A 5,403-nucleotide genomic window follows, 5' to 3' on the forward strand; every position below is an offset into this window, starting at 1 on the left:
GTCCAAGAGATACAGTAAACCTGAAGTGAAGCATCAGAATCTATAACTAGTGTCACAGGAATGGTTCAAAACATAGACAGTAAGATGAGTCAGTCTTCTTGTACTTAAGTCGGCATTGTGCCTTTTGTGTTTAATTCCGATGCAATTTCTGTGTTTCATCGTCAATAAGAGGAGCGGAGGGATACAGTAAACCTGAAGTGAAGCATCGGAATCTATAACTAGTGTCAGAGGAATGGTTCTAATCATAGTCAGTAAGAAGAGTCAGTCTTTTTGTACTTAAGTCGGCATTGTGCCTTTTGTGTTTAATTCCGATGCAATTTCTGTGTTTCTTCGTCAATAAGAAGGTCCAAGAGATACAGTCAAGCTGAAGTGAAGCATCGGAATATATAACTAGTGTCGCAGGAATGGTTCAAAACATAGCCAGTAAGAAGAGTCAGCCATCTTGTTCTTAAGTAGGCATTGTGGCGTTTCTATTTAATTCCGTTGCAACTCTTGTGTTTCATCGTCAATAAGAAGGTCAGAGGGATACAGTAAACCTGAAGTGAAGCATCGGGATCTATTACTAGAGTCACGGGAATGGTTCAAACTAAGTCAGTAAGAAGAGTCAGTGTTCTTGTACTTAAGTCGGCATTGTGCCTTTTGTGTTTAATTCCGATGCAATTTCTGTGTTTCTTCGTCAATAAGAAGGTCCAAGAGATACAGTAAACCTGAAGTGAAGCATCGGAATATATAACTAGTGTCACAGGAATGCTTCAAAACATAGCCAGTAAGAAGAGTCAGTCATCTTGTACTTAAGTAGGCATTGTGGCGTTTCTATTTAATTCCGTTGCAATTTCTGTGTATAATCGTCAATATGAAGGTCGGAGGGATACAGTAAACCTGAAGAGAAGCATCGGGATCTATAACTAGAGTCACGGGAATGGTTCAAACATAGTCAGTAAGAAGAGTCAGTCTTCTTGTATTTAAGTCGGTATTGTGCCTTTTGTACTAATTCCGATGCAATATCTGTGTTTCATCGTCAATAAGAAGGTCCAAGGGATACAGTAAACCTGAAGTGAAGCATCGGAATCTATAACTAGTGTCACAGGAATGGTTCAAAGCATAGACCGTAAGAAAAGTCAGTCGTCTTGTATTTAAGTCGGCATTGTGCCTTTTCTATTTAATTCCGATGCAATTACTGTTTTTCATCGAGAATAAGAAGGTCAGAGGGATACAGTAAACCTGAAGTGAAGAATCCGAATCTATAACTAGTGTCACCGGAATGATTTAAAACATAGTCAGTAAAAAGAGTCAGTCTTCTTGTACTTAAGTCGGCATTGTGCTTTTTGTATTTAATTCCGATGCAATTTCTGTATTTCATCGCGAATAAGAAGGTCAGAGGGATACAGTAAACCTGAAGTGAAGCATCCGAATCCATAACTAGTGTCACAGGAATGGTTCAAAACGTAGTCAGTAAAAAGAGTCAGTCTTCTTGTACTTAAGACGGCGTTGTGCCTTTTTAATTTAATTCCGTTGCAATTTCTGTGTTTCATCGTCAATAAGAAGGTCAGAGGGATACAGTAAACCTGAAGTGAAGCATCGGAATCAATGACTAGTGTCACAGGAATGGTTCAAAACATAGACAGTAAGATGAGTCAGTCTTCTTGTACTTACGTCGGCATTGTGCCTTTTTTATTTAATTCCGATGCAATTTCTGTGTTTCATCGTCAATAAGAAGATCAAAGGGATACAGTAAACCTGAAGTGAAGCATCGGAATCTATAACTAGTGTCACAGGAATGGTTCAAAACATAGACAGTAGGAAGAGTCAGTCTTCTTGTAGTTAAGTCGCATTGTGCATTTTGTATTTAATACCGATGCAATATCTGTGTTTCATCGTCAATAAGAAGGTCCAAGGGATACAGTAAACCTGAAGTGAAGCATCGGAATCTATAACTAGTGTCACAGGAAAGGTTCAAAACATAGACAGTAAGAAGAGTCAGTCTACTTGTACTTAAGTCGGCATTGTGCCTTTTGTATTTAATTCCGATGCAATTTCTGTGTTTCATCGTCAATAAGAAGGTCCAAGGGATACACTAAACCTGAAGTGAAGCATCGGAATTATGAACTGGTCTCACAGGAATGGATCAAACCATAGACAGTAAGAAGAGTCAGTCTTCTTGTATTTAGGTCTTCATTGTGAGTTATGTCTTTAATTCCGATGCAATTTCTGTGTTTCATCGTCAACAAGAAGGTCCAAGGGAAACAGTAAACCTGAAGTGAAGCTTCGGAATCTAAAAGTCGTCTCACAGGAAAGGTTCAAAACACAGACAGTAAGAAGTGTCAGCCTTATTGTACTTAAGTCGGCATTGTGCCTTTTGTGTTTGATTCCGATGCAATCTCTGTGTTTCATCGTGATTACGAAGGTGCAAGGGGTACAGTAAACCCGAGGTGAAGTATCGGAATCTAAAACTGGTCTCACAGGAGAGATTCAGAACATAGACGGTAAGAAGAGTCAGTCTTCTTGTACTTAAGTCGGCATTGTGCCTTTTGTGTTTAATTCCGATGCAATTTCTGTGTTTCATCGTCAATAAGAGGAGCGGAGGGATACAGTAAACCTGAAGTGAAGCATCGGAATCTATAACTAGTGTCAGAGGAATGGTTCTAATCATAGTCAGTAAGAAGAGTCAGTCTTTTTGTACTTAAGTCGGCATTGTGCCTTTTGTGTTTAATTCCGATGCAATTTCTGTGTTTCTTCGTCAATAAGAAGGTCCAAGAGATACAGTCAAGCTGAAGTGAAGCATCGGAATATATAACTAGTGTCGCAGGAATGGTTCAAAACATAGCCAGTAAGAAGAGTCAGCCATCTTGTTCTTAAGTAGGCATTGTGGCGTTTCTATTTAATTCCGTTGCAACTCTTGTGTTTCATCGTCAATAAGAAGGTCAGAGGGATACAGTAAACCTGAAGTGAAGCATCGGGATCTATAACTAGAGTCACGGGAATGGTTCAAACTAAGTCAGTAAGAAGAGTCAGTGTTCTTGTACTTAAGTCGGCATTGTGCCTTTTGTGTTTAATTCCGATGCAATTTCTGTGTTTCTTCGTCAATAAGAAGGTCCAAGAGATACAGTAAACCTGAAGTGAAGCATCGGAATATATAACTAGTGTCACAGGAATGCTTCAAAACATAGCCAGTAAGAAGAGTCAGTCATCTTGTACTTAAGTAGGCATTGTGGCGTTTCTATTTAATTCCGTTGCAATTTCTGTGTATAATCGTCAATATGAAGGTCGGAGGGATACAGTAAACCTGAAGAGAAGCATCGGGATCTATAACTAGAGTCACGGGAATGGTTCAAACATAGTCGGTAAGAAGAGTCAGTCTTCTTGTATTTAAGTCGGTATTGTGCCTTTTGTACTAATTCCGATGCAATATCTGTGTTTCATCGTCAATAAGAAGGTCCAAGGGATACAGTAAACCTGAAGTGAAGCATCGGAATCTATAACTAGTGTCACAGGAATGGTTCAAAGCATAGACCGTAAGAAAAGTCAGTCGTCTTGTATTTAAGTCGGCATTGTGCCTTTTCTATTTAATTCCGATGCAATTACTGTTTTTCATCGAGAATAAGAAGGTCAGAGGGATACAGTAAACCTGAAGTGAAGAATCCGAATCTATAACTAGTGTCACCGGAATGATTTAAAACATAGTCAGTAAAAAGAGTCAGTCTTCTTGTACTTAAGTCGGCATTGTGCTTTTTGTATTTAATTCCGATGCAATTTCTGTATTTCATCGCGAATAAGAAGGTCAGAGGGATACAGTAAACCTGAAGTGAAGCATCTGAATCCATAACTAGTGTCACAGGAATGGTTCAAAACGTAGTCAGTAAAAAGAGTCAGTCTTCTTGTACTTAAGACGGCGTTGTGCCTTTTTAATTTAATTCCGTTGCAATTTCTGTGTTTCATCGTCAATAAGAAGGTCAGAGGGATACAGTAAACCTGAAGTGAAGCATCGGAATCAATGACTAGTGTCACAGGAATGGTTCAAAACATAGACAGTAAGATGAGTCAGTCTTCTTGTACTTACGTCGGCATTGTGCCTTTTTTATTTAATTCCGATGCAATTTCTGTGTTTCATCGTCAATAAGAAGATCAAAGGGATACAGTAAACCTGAAGTGAAGCATCGGAATCTATAACTAGTGTCACAGGAATGGTTCAAAACATAGACAGTAGGAAGAGTCAGTCTTCTTGTAGTTAAGTCGCATTGTGCATTTTGTATTTAATACCGATGCAATATCTGTGTTTCATCGTCAATAAGAAGGTCCAAGGGATACAGTAAACCTGAAGTGAAGCATCGGAATCTATAACTAGTGTCACAGGAAAGGTTCAAAACATAGACAGTAAGAAGAGTCAGTCTACTTGTACTTAAGTCGGCATTGTGCCTTTTGTATTTAATTCCGATGCAATTTCTGTGTTTCATCGTCAATAAGAAGGTCCAAGGGATACACTAAACCTGAAGTGAAGCATCGGAATTATGAACTGGTCTCACAGGAATGGATCAAACCATAGACAGTAAGAAGAGTCAGTCTTCTTGTATTTAGGTCTTCATTGTGAGTTATGTCTTTAATTCCGATGCAATTTCTGTGTTTCATCGTCAACAAGAAGGTCCAAGGGAAACAGTAAACCTGAAGTGAAGCTTCGGAATCTAAAAGTCGTCTCACAGGAAAGGTTCAAAACACAGACAGTAAGAAGTGTCAGCCTTATTGTACTTAAGTCGGCATTGTGCCTTTTGTGTTTGATTCCGATGCAATCTCTGTGTTTCATCGTGATTACGAAGGTCCAAGGGGTACAGTAAACCCGAGGTGAAGTATCGGAATCTAAAACTGGTCTCACAGGAGAGATTCAGAACATAGACGGTAAGAAGAGTCAGTCTTCTTTTACTTAAGTCGGCATTGTGCCTTTTGTATTTAATTCCGAAGCAATTTTGTGTTTCATCGTCAATAAGAAGGTCAGAGGGATACAGTAAAAATGAAGTGAAGCATCGGAATCTATAACTAGTGTCACAGGAGTGGTTCTAATCATAGTCAGTAAGAAGTGTCAGTCTTTTTGTACTTAAGTCGGCATTGTGCCTTTTGTGTTTAATTCCGATGCAATTTCTGTGTTTCTTCGTCAATAAGAAGGTCCAAGAGATACAGTAAACCTGAAGTGAAGCATCGGAATATATAACTAGTGTCACAGGAATGGTTCAAAGCATAGACAGTAAGAAAAGTCAGTCGTCTTCTACTTAAGTCGGCATTGTGCCTTTTCTATTTAATTCCGATGCAATTTCTGTGTTTCATCGAGAATAAGAAGGTCAGAGGGATACAGTAAACCTGATGTGAAGCATCCGAATCTATAACTAGTATCACAGGAATGATTCAAAACATAGTCAG

This window comes from Schistocerca piceifrons, unplaced genomic scaffold (genome assembly GCF_021461385.2).
Source record: "Schistocerca piceifrons isolate TAMUIC-IGC-003096 unplaced genomic scaffold, iqSchPice1.1 HiC_scaffold_2019, whole genome shotgun sequence".
NCBI lineage: Eukaryota > Metazoa > Arthropoda > Insecta > Orthoptera > Acrididae > Schistocerca > Schistocerca piceifrons.